The sequence below is a fragment of the Chiloscyllium plagiosum genome, chromosome 48 (assembly GCF_004010195.1).
Source record: "Chiloscyllium plagiosum isolate BGI_BamShark_2017 chromosome 48, ASM401019v2, whole genome shotgun sequence".
Classification (NCBI taxonomy): Eukaryota; Metazoa; Chordata; class Chondrichthyes; order Orectolobiformes; family Hemiscylliidae; genus Chiloscyllium; species Chiloscyllium plagiosum.
This window is the reverse complement of record NC_057757.1, coordinates 3,087,176-3,101,210: the sequence shown is the minus strand read 5'-3', so window position 1 is coordinate 3,101,210 and position 14,035 is coordinate 3,087,176. Positions and strand designations below refer to the sequence as shown.

Here is a 14,035-nt window from a genome sequence, read left to right as displayed (position 1 = left end):
GCAGACACGGGGAGAACGTGCAAACTCCACACAATCAGTCGCCTGAGGCGGGAACTGAACCCGGGTCTCTGGCGCTGCGAGGCAGCAGTGCTAACCACTGTGCCCTGTGCCGCCCACGGCACATCCCAAAAATGTGCAGGTTAGGTGAATTGGGCATGCTGAATTGCCCGTAGTGTTGCAGCTGTACAGGACATTGGTTAGGTCACTGTTGGAATATTGTGTGCAATTCTGGTCTCCTTCCTATCGGAAGTTCCCTTTTATTCTTTCCCTCTAACCTTAAACTGATGCCCTCTAGTTCTCAATTCCCCAACCCTGGGAAAACGGCTTAGAGGCATTCATCCAATCCATGCCTCTCATGATCCTATCGGAAAGATGTTGTGAAACTTGAAAGGGTTCAGAAAAGATTTACAAGGATGTTGCTAGGGTTGGAGAGTTTGAGCTACAGGGAGAGGTGAATAGTCTGGGGCTGTTTTCCCTGGAGCATCGGAGGCTGAGGGGTGACCTTATAATGGTTTATAAAATCATGAGAGGTGTGGATAGGGTGAATAACAAGGACTTCCCAAGATAGAGGAGTCCAAAACTAGAGGGCATAGGTTTAGGGTGAATCGGAGGCTGAGGGGTGACCTTATAATGGTTTATAAAATCATGAGAGGTGTGGATAGGGTGAATAACAAGGACTTCCCAAGGTAGAGGAGTCCAGAACTAGAGGGCATAGGTTTGGGGTGAGAAGGGAAAGATATAAAAGGGACCTAAGGCGCAACCTTTTCACTCAGAGGGTGGTACGGGTATGGAATGAGCTGCCAGAGGAAGTGGTGGAGGCTGGTACAATGACAACATTTAAAAGGCACCTGGTTAGGTATATGAATATGAATTGGAGGTATATGGGCTGGGTGCTGACAAGTGGGACTAGATTGGGTTAGGATATCTGGTCGGCATGGACGAGTTGGACTGAAGGGTTTGTTTCTGTGCTGTACATCTCTATGACTCTATGACTCTATGTTGTTAATGCACCCGCCTCAACCACTTCCACTGGCAGCTCATTCCATATGCGTTACCACCCTCTGTGGAGAAAGGTTTCCCCATAGGTTCCCTATTATTCTTTCCCCTCCAACCGTAAACTGATGCCCTCTAGTCCTCGATTCCCCAACCCTGGGAAAACGACTGAGTGCATTCATCCAATCCATGCCTCTCATGATCTTATACATTTCTGTAAGATCCCCCCCCCCCTCAGTCTCCTACGCTTTAATGATATAAGTACAAGCTTGTCCAACCTCTCCCTATAACTCAGACCCTTGAGCTCTGGCAACATCCTTGTACATTTCCTCTGCACGCTTTCCAGTTTAATAACATCCTTCCTGTAGCAAGGTGACCAAAACTGAACACAACACTCCAAGTCTCACCAACGTCCTGTACAACTGCAACATAACTTCCTAACCTCTACACTCAATGCCCTGACTGATGAAGACCAGTGTGCCAGAAGCCTTCCTCATTGCCCTGTCTACCTGGGACTCCACTTTCAGAGAACCGTGCATCTGAACTCCAAGGTCCCTCTGTTCCACTATACTCCTTAAGGTCCTACCATTCACCGTTCACCATTCACCTAGATTTGACTTTCCAGAATACAACACCTCACACTTATCTAATATAAAGTTCTAATATAAAGTTAAGTATAAAGGATGGTGAGTGGCTTGGAGGGAAACTTGAAGGTGGTGATGTTCCCATGTATCTGCTGCCCTTGTGTGTCTAGATGGAAGTGGTTATGGCTTTGTGAGGTACTGCCTGAGGATCTTTGGTGAGTTTCTGCAGTGCATCTTGTAGATGGTACATACTGTTACTGCTAAGCTTTGGTGGTGGAGGGATTAGTGCCAAACAAGCAGTGGCTACAGAGCCCTGGGTGGTGTCAAGCTTCCTGAATGATATTGGAGCTGTACTCATCCAGACAAGTGGGGAGTATTCCACCACAATCCTGGAGGTGGGTGGGGGCTGGGATTCAGTGACGGTAACACCATGAATGTCAAGGGGCAGTGGTTAGATTGTCTCTTATTGGTGATGGTCAGAGTCTGGCATTTCTATGGCACCAGTTTTGCTTGCCTCTTGTCAGCCCAAGCCTGGAAATTGTCAAGATCTTGTCGCATTTGAACATAGACTGCTTCTAAGATGAAATTCACTGTCTCTATTCTAACTATTTTCATACTATTTTACTTAAAAGACATCTGTTAAAGTTCCATTAATAAGATCAAAGGGTCATAGAATCCCTACAATGTGGAAACAGGCCCTTCAGCCTAACAAGTCCACACTGACCCTCTGAAGAGTAACCCACCCAGACCCACTCCCCTACCCTATCACCCTATATTTTACCCCTGACTAATGCACCAAACCTATACATCCCTGAACATTATGGGCAATTTAGCACAGTCAATCCACCCTAACCTGCACATCTCTGGACACTATGGGCAATTTAGCACAGCCAATCCACCCTAATCTGCACATCCCTGGGTACTATAGGACAATTTAGCACGGCCAATCCACCCTAACCTGCACATCCCTGGGCACTATGGGGCAATTTAGCACGGCCAATCCACCCTAACCTGGAGTGTGGGAGGAAACCGGAGCACCCAAAGGAAATCCACACAGACACGGGTTAGAACGCACAAACTCCACACAGAAAATCGCCCGAGGTTGGGATCGAACCTGAGTCCCTGGCACCGTGAGGCAGCAATGCTAACCACTGACCCACCATGCCATCCCATTAATAAGACTGAAATCATTTTCCCAGCATAGGAATCTTGGCTGAATTCCTAAGATTTAACATGATATCTCTGAACTTCTCCCCTTTATCCTTGGACATAAGGTTCATTTGAGTTGTCTTCATCATTATCTAAGTTCACTTATTCAGTCTGCGAAACTGCCATGTTTTGTTTTCCCTGATTCAAGCTGGTGCCCCTTAGAGGTTATCACCTTTCCCTTTATCATTCAGCAGCCATTGCCAACAGGAGCGGGTCTCCTGTTCACTACCTGTAGGAATTCAATCAAATCTCTGATTGTTAGGTATAGATTGCATTTCTTAATTTCTCAACATTCAATGACCTAAAGATTCCCCGCTGCTGTGGCCTCATAACTCTGATCCTTGCTAAACTACAAACTTTGGGCTATCTGTTCCCAAACTTATCAAACTGCCTCTCACAGATCTCTGCCACTGTGAGTTTGTACAAAAAAAAAACTTCCTGACTTTTAATTCATAAAGTTCTGTGTGCTATCTGTTACCTTCAGTTTCTCTTATTGTCAAAGCTACCATTGTTCCTAGTCTCTGCTCCACTTGAAACACTCGAGTGAACATGCCTCCCCCACACTCTCAGACAATGCATTCCAGACCATAACCATTTATTGTGGGGAAGGGTTTATCCCCATGTGCATACAACCATATGAAATAGGAGCAGGAGGAGGCCATTTGGCCCCTCGAGCCTGCCCGGCCATTCAATAGGATCATGGCTGATCCAAAATTCCTCACTTTCTTGCCCTTTCCCTGTAACCCTTGATTCCCCGACTGATCTCTCTATCTCAACGGTGAATATCCACAAGGACTCCGACCTACATCTCTCTGTGGCAAGGAGCTCCAAAGACTCACAACCCTCTGAGGGAGTAAATTCCTCCTTAACTCAGTCTGAAATCAGCCCCCCCCGCCCTTTATTCTGAGACGGTGCCCTCAGTCCTAGAACCCCCCATGCGGGGGAGCATCCTCTCAGGACTGAAGGATAAGTATTCAATATGTCCCAGTGAGACCACCCACTCATTCTTCTCAACTCCAGGGAGTAGAGTCCCAGTCTGTTTCACTTTTGCTCGGAAGACAATCCCTCCACTTCAGGGATCATCCGAATGACCCTTTCCTCTAAACTGCCTCCAATGAAATGATATCTTTCCTGAAATAAGGAACTCCTCACAGTACTCTAGATATGGTCTCCCCAGCACCTTCTGCAGTTGCTGTAAGACTTCCCTACTCTTATACTCCAACCCCCTCGAAATAAGGGCCAATGTTCCATGACCCTTCCTGATTCCCTGCTGCCCCTGTGTGGCAGTTTCTTGTGTTGCCATTGCTTGTTCTACCAATCACCTTAAATCTGTGCCCTCTCATTCTCAATCCATTGGAAACAGTTTCTCCCCATTATACTGGCCAGACCCCTCTTGGTTCTGAACGGCTTGATCAAATCTCCTCTCAACCCTCTCCACGTGACTCAAGCCCCTCATCCCAGAACTGTCTCATATAGAATCCTGTCTGCATGCTCTCACAGGCACGATATCCCTCCACCATCCAGAATGGAGCTATATCCTCCAACAGAGCCAGCATGCCCTCCTGAGGAAGGGTCACTGGATCTGAAACGTTAACTCTGATTCCATCTCCACAGACATGCTGAGCTTTTTCAGCGATTTCTGTTTTTCATTCCAGAGACGTATAGGCCAGGTGGATTAGCCACGGGAAATGCAGGATTAAAAGGTGGGTCTGGGTGGAATGCTCTTCAGAGGGCCAGTGTATACTCGATTGGCTGAATGGCCTGCTTTCACACTGTAGGAATTCTATAAGTAATAAATATCTCTCCTTGTGAGAGGGAGTGGGGGGGGGTTCAGTCAATCATTGTCTCACTACTGGAAGAGGTGTGTGTGCATGTGTGCGCGTGACAGAGAGATAGAGGGGTGCACGTGTGCTTGTTACAGAATGTGACTGTGTCTTTCTCTGGCTGTGTTCTTTCTGAAATGTTGAAATTGTGCGTGACAGATTTGTGCATGACAGCAGAGATATAAATGCCCATGTATTTACACATCTGCTTTTCCATAACTACAACCAGAGAAGCTAAGGTTCCAACCATCAAAGGTAGAGATAGGAAGCCAGGAGGAAAGTGAATGGAAGAGGCCAAACATCACCAAGAGTAGAATTAACATCTTCTGAGTTGCTGGTGAATTACAATAGTTTTACTAATTTTGCAGCTTCTTTGCCATTCACAATGATCTGTGTGATGTGTTTGTTGTATAAGGATTCAAAGGCTTTGTATCCTCGAGTGGTTAATGCAGTAAGACTTCCTATGTCTCAATCGATATGTCACCTGGGAGACAGCCCATTGATGTGGGTTGTCCTGTTAGTATTGCTGTGTTCCTGCTCTGATCACTCAGTTGACTACGCAGGGAGCTGTCACAATGGAATGTGGTAGTGGCCATAGGAGGTGGTAGTCTAACCTGGAAGGCAGTGTGGGGAGCAATGGGCCCATCTCAAAACAGCTGAAGAAAAGTGAGCACCGGTGTGTTTGAGTTCATGGGTTCCTTGAGTGTGTGTGTTTGTCTATTTGTGAGTGTGACAGTGTGTGTATACCTGTGTGTGTGAGTGTGAGACTATGTGTGTGTGTGTATGTCTGCGTTTGTGTGTCTATGTCTGTATTTATATGCCTGTGTGTGGTTGTGTATGTGTGACTGTATGTGTTTGTGAATATGTGTGTGAGAATTGTGTGTGTGTGTGTGTGTGACTGTGTGTGTGTAACTGTGTGAATGTGTATGCCCATGTGTGTGCAAGTGTGTGTGCTTGACTGTGTGTGAATGTATGTCTGTGTGTGTGAATTGTGCGTGTGTATGTCAGTATGTGCGAATGAATGAGTGTATGTTTGTGTGTATGTCTGTGTGTGTGACTGTGTGTGTTCATGAGTGTGAATTGTGTGTGTGCATGTGTGTATGTCAATGGTCTGTGTTGTGTGTATGTGAGTGTGTGTGAATGAATGTAAGTGTGTGTGAGCATGTGTGAGTTGTGTATGAGTGAATGCATGTGTATAAGTCAGTGTCTGTCAGTGAGAATGAGTGAGTGAGTGTATATGTTTGTGATCATATCAGTGTGAACAAGGGTACATCTGCATACCTGTGTGCACCTGTGTATTTCTTTAGGTACGTCCCTGTGCCTCTGAATGAGAATGTTTGTGTGCATGGACTTGTATGCCAGTACACACTGTCTATGTAATTGCATGTGCAAGTGTAGGTATCTGTCAGTGTAGCTCTGTCTGTGTCACTGGTAACAAATCGTTACCATTCACTTCTTGTGGAAAATGTGTTCTGCAGGTAATTTGCTTGTTCAACTTTCTAAGAGAAACATTCTGCACACTTACCCGTCTTTGATTCTCTCAGTCTATCTCTCTCTCTCTTTCTGTCTGTATATCTCTCTCTCTCACCGAGTTTCTCTCAAACACTCTACCTTTCTTCCTCTGCCCCTTACTTTCCCTGCCTCCCTTTGTCTGTACTTCTCTGTACTTTGTGTCTGTTGCTCTGCCTTTCTTTTTCTGCAGATTTAATGTCTGTTGGCACATCTCTCCATCAGGTTATATCTCTGTCTGACTTTTCCTCTCTACTCTCCGCCTGTCTCTCTCTGTTACTTTATGTGCCTCTATTCCTCTCTCTTTTTACTCTCTGTATGTCTCTGTCTCTATGTCTCCCCGTCTCTCAGTGACTCTGAGGGTCTCTCTCTCTCCCTCTCTTTCTCTTTGACTCTGTGCGTTTCTCTGTATCTGCCCCCCTCTCTCTGTCTGCCTCTCTCTCTCTCTCTCTGACTCTTTCACTTTCCCTCTGTGTGTTTATCTCTGCTTTTTTTTTTCAATGAATGGGAATCAGAAACATCTTTCCAAAAGCTGTCACTGGGGTAAAATAAGAAAGAAGTTCTGAACCACAGATACTGAAGGAGTGACAGTTGAGATGAATAGGGAATGAGATTTCTATGTCTGGGGGTTGTAATCAGCTTGGTTAATCAAACCTACATTGAAAAATGAATCCAGTCATTGGGTTGTATCTGACAAAACTAAAGACGTAGCCTCATTTACCAAATCATCACACCTGCTGTATGTGTCATAGCAGGGTATGAAACCATTCATAGAGAATAGCTGAGTTTTTATTCAGTCATTTAGCAATTAGTCAGGAGAGATAACAGGTTCTGCATTTATATAGAGCTTTCAGGAGAGGCACTGGTGGGGGAGATGGTGGCAATGTCACCAACTAATCTTCCAGGCACCCAGAATAGTCGCCAAGGAAATGTGGGTTTGAACAGAATTCGAATTCAGTGAATAAATCCGGGATTGGAATTGAGTCTCAGCAATGGTGACAGTGACAGGCATCGTCGGTCATTGTTATCAAAAAGAACTCTGTCTGCAGTTAGGGAAGTAAATCTGCCGTCCTTACCTGGTCTGGCCCCCAGATGGCGTGGCCCTCTGAAATAGATGAGCAAGCCATTCCGTTCAGAAGGCAATTAGGGGCATGTAAAATGTGCTGGCCTGTGTCGGCAGTCCCTACATACTGAGTTGAGGGATCTTTACTTTCAGTTTAACCATATAGAAGAGGCTTTACTCTGTGCATACCTGTTTGAGGAATGTTTCACAGGAACAGTATAGAGGGAGTTTTACTTTGTATCTAGCCCCCATGTTAACCCTGCATTGGAAGTGTTATATGGGGACAGAGCAGAGGGAGCATTACGCTGTATTTAACCCCATGCTGTATCTGTTCTGGGAATATTTGATGGGGGACAGTGTAGAGGGAGCTTTACTCTGTCTTTAACCCCATGCTGTCCCTGTCCTGGGAGTGTTTGATGGGGACAGTGTAGAGAGAGCTTTACTCTGCATCGAACCCCATGCTGTCCCTGTCTTGGGAGTGTTTGATGGGGACAGTGTAGAGAGAGCTTTACTCTGAATCTAACCCCATGCTAACCCTGTCCTGGGAGTGTTTGATGGGGACAGTGTAGAGGGAGCTTTACTCTGAATCTAACCCCATGCTAACCCTGTCCTGAGAGTGTTTGATGTGGACAGTGTAGAGGGAGCTTTACTCTGTATTTGACCCCATGCTGTCCCTGTCCTGGGAATGTTTGATGTGGACAGTGTAGAGCGAGCTTTACTCTGTATTTAACCCCATGCTGTCCCTGTCCTAGGAGTGTTTGATGGGGACAGTGTAGAGAGAGCTTTACTCTGAATCTAACCCCATGCTAACCCTGTCCTGGGAGTGTTTGATGGGGACAGTGTAGAGAGAGCTTTACTCTGTATTTAACCCCGTACTGTCTCTGTCCTGTGAGTGTTTGATGGGGACAGTGTAGAGGGAGCTTTACTCTGTATTTGACCCCATGCTAACCCTGTCCTAGGAGTGTTTGATGTGGACAGTGTAGAGGGAGCTTTACTCTGTATTTGACCCCATGCTGTCGCTGTCCTGGGAGTGTTTGATGGGGACAGTGTAGACAGAGCTTTACTCTGTATTTAACCCCGTACTGTCCCTGTCCTGGGAATGTTTGATGGGGACAGTGTAGAGAGAGCTTTACTCTGTATTTAACCCCGTACTGTCTCTGTCCTGTGAGTGTTTGATGGGGACAGTGTAGAAAGAGCTTTACTCTGTATTTAACTCCATGCTCTCCCTGCCCTGAGAGCGTTTGATAGGGGACAGTGTAGAGGGAGCTTTACTTGCAGTTTAAAAAAGTCGAATCAGCCTTACTGTCAGATTAAGAGTAGAAGGTGCTATATTTGCAGTTTTAAAGAGTAGAGGGAGACTAACTCTGTATCTAACCCTGTGCTATCTCTGTTCACAGAGAGGGACTGTGTGTTCTTTATAATCAGTGCACACTCTTAGTAAAATGGAGCAACGCATGGAAAAGGGGATGTGATGCATGATATATGAAAGCAAACAAGGGAAGGGGAGCTGTAAGATTGCTAATAGTCAATCTCTTCATTTAGAAACAGCTCCTCCTAAACAGTAATTAGTGATGAGCTGAAAACTGACTCAACTCCAGGAAATTGGCAGTGGTATTTCGGGGGGAAGAGGACTGAGTCACCCTGAACTGACCAGATGTTCATTGCCAGCGACAAAGGCAGCAACAACAATCTGCATTGACCTAACGCCTTTAATGATGTGGGAGAGGACGTTTTTGAATGTTCAGGGAGATGGGGGAGGCAGATCAAGGATAGGGAAGAGTGGAAAGATGGGTATTAGAATCCAAAGAAATACTGAACTGACTAGCATCACAGCACGCAACAAACAGATGATGTACACACCAGAAGAGGTTTTCCAACAAACAAAGAGACCTTGGAGTGCAGGTTCATAGCTCCTTGGAAGTGGAGTCGTAGGTAGATAGGATAGTGAAGAAGGTGTTTGGTATGCTTTCCTTTATTGGTCAGAGTACTGAGTACAAGAGTTGGGAGGTCATGTTGCAGCTGTACAGGACATTGGTCAGGCCACTGTTGGAATATTGCATGCAGTTCTGGTCTCTCTACTATGGGAAGGATGTTGTGAAACTTGAAAGCGTTCAGAAAAGATTTACAAGGATGTTGCCAGGGTTGGAGGATTTGAGCTACAGGGAGAGGCTGAACAGGCTGGGGCTGTTTTCCCTGGAGCGTCAGAGGCTAAGGGGTGACCTTTCAGAAGTTTATAAAATCATGAGGGGCGTGGATAGACAAGATCTTATTCTCCAGGATAGGGGAGTCCAAAACTAGAGGGATTAGATTTAAGGTGAAAGGGGAAAGATTTAAAAGGGATCTAAGGGACAATATTTCCATGCAGAGGGTGGAACATGTATGGAATGAGCTGCCAGAGGAAGTGGTGGAGGCTGGTACAATGACAACATTTAAAAGGCATCTGGATGAGTACATGAATAAGAAAAGTTTAGAGGGATATGGGCCAAATGCTGGCAAATGGGACTCGGTTAAGTTTGGATATCTGGTCAGCATGGATGAATTGGACTGAACGATTTGTTTCTGTTCTATATAAATCTAAGCGAGAATCTCGAACTAGGGGTCACTGTCTAACAATCAGGGGTCACCCATTCGAAACAGAGACAATGCTGACAGTTTTCTGAGGGTTGAATCTTTGGAAGTCTTTTCCTGGAAGAAGAGACCTTGAATATTTTTTCGGACCCTAGTAAATCGCATCTTGCTAAGCAAGGAGGTGAGAGGTTATCAGGACAGAAAACAGTACTGATTTAAGGTTCCAGTCAGATCAGCCGTGATCTTACTGGATGGAGGAACAGGTTCAAGGGGCTGAATGGTCTAGTCAGGTTCCCTTATTCATACATTTGCGAGGTTATGCTGAATATATTTTTAATTCACTTACGGACGTTGCTGGCTGGGTCAGTATTATTACTCAGCCCTAGTTGCCCCCTTGAGAAGGTGGGGCTGGGAGGGAGTTCCAGGATTCTGACCCAGAGACACTGAGGGAACTGCCGATATATTTCCAAGTCAGGATGGGGGGGACTCAGAGAGGAACTGGTGGTATTACCATGTATCTGTTGCCCCCTTGTCCTTATAGATGGTATTATTTGTACGTTTGGAAAGTACTGTCTAAGGAGCTTTGGTGAGTTTCTGCAGTGCATCTTGTAGCTAGTACAAAGGGTCAGTTAGACTCAAAACGTCAGCTCTTTTCTCTCCTTACAGATACTGCCAGACCCGCTGAGATTTTCCAGCATCTTCTCTTTTGGTTTCAGATTCCAGCATCCGCAGTAATTTGCTTTTATTTGTAGCTAGTACACACTGCTGCTACTGCGAGGGAGTGAATGCGGTGTCAATCAAGTGGGGTCTGCTTTGTCCCTGGATGGTGTCTAGCTCCTTGAGCGCTGATGGAGCTGCCCCATTCCAGGGCAAGTAGGGAATATTCCCTCGCACTCCTGACCTGTGCCTTGTCGATGGTAGGACAGGCCTTGGGGAGTCAGGAGGGAGTTACTTGCCAGAGGATTTCCAACCTCTGACCTGCTCTTGTAGCCTTGTTCTGCTGTTTGGTCAATCCTTCTTCTTTTGGCTGTGGTTCATTGAGCCACATACTTCCCTCTGAGTTGGAAGGTTCAAATGTGCAGAGAACAGGAGTCCACTGCCCCCTGTGCAGATTAAGGAGGTACTGCACTGCAGGTGGCACTGTCCTTCCAAGGAAGCAGAGGCTCTGACTGTGAAAGGACCTGGTTTTATCTTCACTTACCTCAATCACCAGAACAATAAAAATCATAGAGTCATAGACATGTTCAGCACAGAAGCAGATCCTTCGGTCTGACTCGTTCATGCCATCGTAACCTAATCTAGTCCCATTTGCCTACACACGGCCCAAATGCCTCTAAACCCTTCCGATTCATATACCCATTCAGATGCCTTTTAAATGCTATCATTGTACCAGCCTCCAACCACTTCCTCTGGCAGCTCATTCCACACACACACCACCTTCTGTGTGAAAAAGTTGCCCTTTAGGTCCCTTTTATATCTTTCCCCTCTCACTCTGAACTTATGCCCTCTAGTTCTGAACTCCTCCACCCCAGGAAAAAGACCTCGGCTATTTATCCTATCCATGCCCCTCATGATTTTATAAACCTCTGTAAGGTCACCCCTCAGCCTCCAACACTTCAGGGAAAACAGCCCCAGCCTATTCAGCCTCTCCCTGTAGTTCAAACCCTCTAACCCTGGCAACATCCTTGTAAATCTTTTCTGAACCCTTTCAAGTTTCACAACATCCTTCCATTAGGAAGGAGATCAGAATTCCCGATCCACCAACTGTTAAGATCTTAGCATCACATCCTTACTGCATCCCGATGGGCCGAATGGCCTGCTTCCACACTGTAGGGATTCTATTGTTCCAATTCAGCGCTCACCAAACACAGTTCTGCGGCATAGACCTTAAGGAAGTGTTTTATTCTGGGTAAATTACAGCTCCTTGAGCAACCTCAGCTAATTAAAAACACACTTAAGGTGTGGACACTGTTAAAATGTGGGAAATCTAGTTGGTGCAGTATATTGACCAAATACAGTTGACTGCAAAAATCTGTGAAGAGGTGACTGTAGGAAATGTAGCCAGATGCAAGGACACGTGCACAAATATTCTGTGACATTTCAGGTCTGGTGTGACTCTTCTTCAGAAATATAAACCATGAGGCTTCTGGAGCAGGGAAGAGGCTGGGAATCCTGCAGCGAGTAACTCCCCTCCTGACTCCCCTAAGCCTGTCCCACCATCAACAATGCACAACTGAGGAATGTGAGAGCTTGCTCCCCACTTGCCCTGCCTGGGGGCAGCTCCGACAACACTCGAGAAGCTCAACGCCATCCAGGGACATGCAGCCCCCCCGGGCTTGATTGGCAGCACACCCACAGACATCCACTCCCTCCACCACCGACGCTCAATAGCAGTAGAGGAGGGATGAAGCAAGTTACTGGAACATACTGGTCAAACACTTCTCTTTTACTTCAATACAGAACTCCAGTAAGACCAGTATGTTCATTTCCCAGTATTAACATTTTGGTAACTGGACTTTTCCCCACAAGATGCACTGCAGTAACTCACAAAGACTCTTCTAACCACATCTCAAAACCTCAGAGCTCTACAACCTTGAAGGATAAGGGTAGTGGATTGAGTCATTGAGTCATACAGCACGGAAACAGACCCTTCGGCCCAACTCGTCCATGCAGATCAAGTTTTCCAAACTAAACTAATCCCATTTGCTTGCGTTTGACCCATAACGTCAGCCCTTTCAAGTTTACAGTGGTGTCTACTCCTTAAATCTTTTTTTAATTGACTAAGGTTGCTCCAGTTGCTGAACCCCTCACCCTCCTGACTTGGAAATACTTCGGCAGTTCCTTCATTGTCGCTGGATCAAAACCCGTGGAACTACCTCCCTAGCGGCGCTGGGTGGGTGTCAAGAAGGCAGCTCACCCACCTTTTCCAGAGGGCAATTCGGGACGGGCACTTCCCGTGAATGAATTCTTTTACAAATCGCTGCTCCTTGAGAGAGACTGAGGACATCTAAGTGAATTCCTCCAGGACTCAGGGGGTTAACATGTGAGAAACAAGTCGAAGGACCCGTGCTGTGAGGTAAGACGCCAGGGGGTACTTTCCCAGCTGTAGAGGATGACAGTGTATTGATGCATCGAGCTGAATGCAAAATGGTCTGGTGCCAAGAGACATTTCAATGCCAAGCTGGCAGTCTCTCTCACGGCTTCACACAGGCAGAACTTTCCAGACATTTGACCTCCTGTAGTCATCATTTACTGACACTTCAAAATCACCAACAAGCAGCTCCCTCATCTGGCCTTTTGTCCAGGCTTTACAGCGTGTTCTATGGGCAGTGTGAGGATCCTGAGAGATGGTCTGATCAATTGAGACCGACCTCTCTGACAGCAAAGACATGTGCTCCTCTAGTTTATCATTAATTCACTCATGGGATGAGGGTGTCGCTGGCTAGGCCCAGCATTTATTGCCCATCGAGAGGGCAGTTAAGAGTCAACCACGTTGCTGTGGGTCTGGAGTCACGTGTAGGCCAGACCAGGTAAGGATGGCAGCTTCCTTCCCTCAAGCACTAGGACATCTGCCCTCAACCTACCCTCCCCATCACTGCATTGACCCCCCCCCCCCTGCTCCACCCTCGCCAAACATCTCACACCACACCCCACAACCACGGCATGCCTGTCATGAAAGGGTTGGCTTTTGTCTTGGATGGTGTCGAGCTTCTTGGAGCTGCCCCCGTGCAGACAATTTGGGAGTAATCCATCACACTCCCGATGTCAGCTGACAGGGCCCTAACCTCCAGAAAGCCCTCCCTAAAGCCCCCCCCCACACCCAGGAAGCTAAATATTGGAAGAGAAACAGGCAAACCCCTGAGGGAAAATATAGAGTCATAGAGATATACAGCACAGAAACGCACCCTTCGGTCCAACTCGTCCGTGCCAACCACATATCCTTAATTAATCTAGTTCCATTTGCCAGCATTTGGTCCATACCCCTCTAAACCCTTCCTATCCATATACCCATCCAGATGCCTTTTAAATGCTGTAATTGCACCAGTCTCCACCACTTCCTCTGGCAGCTCATTCCATACACGCACCACCCTCTGTGTGAAAATGTTGCCTGCTGTGCTGTTCCAGCAATAAAGTTTCAGCTTTGATCTCCAGCGTCTGCAGACCTCACTTTCTCCCCTTTAACCTTAAACCTAGTGTTCTGGACTTGCCTGTCCTTGGTAAAGGACCCTGGCTATTCACCCTGTCCATTCCCCTCATGATTTCGTTAACCTCTATAACCCCTCAGC

General features: G+C 46.5%; 1 long non-coding RNA gene across 1 annotated transcript in view; it reads left to right on the top strand.

Annotated features, from left to right (window-relative positions):
- Positions 1-11,404, top strand: part of LOC122544320 — a 17,871-nt gene extending 6,467 nt beyond the window's left edge. Inside the window, exons 2-4 of the long non-coding RNA XR_006310317.1 lie at positions 1,973-1,976; positions 6,024-6,031; positions 11,394-11,404. This is a non-coding gene — a long non-coding RNA (uncharacterized LOC122544320). The remainder of the gene's footprint in view (positions 1-1,972; positions 1,977-6,023; positions 6,032-11,393) is intronic.
- Positions 11,405-14,035: the final 2,631 nt, after the last annotated feature.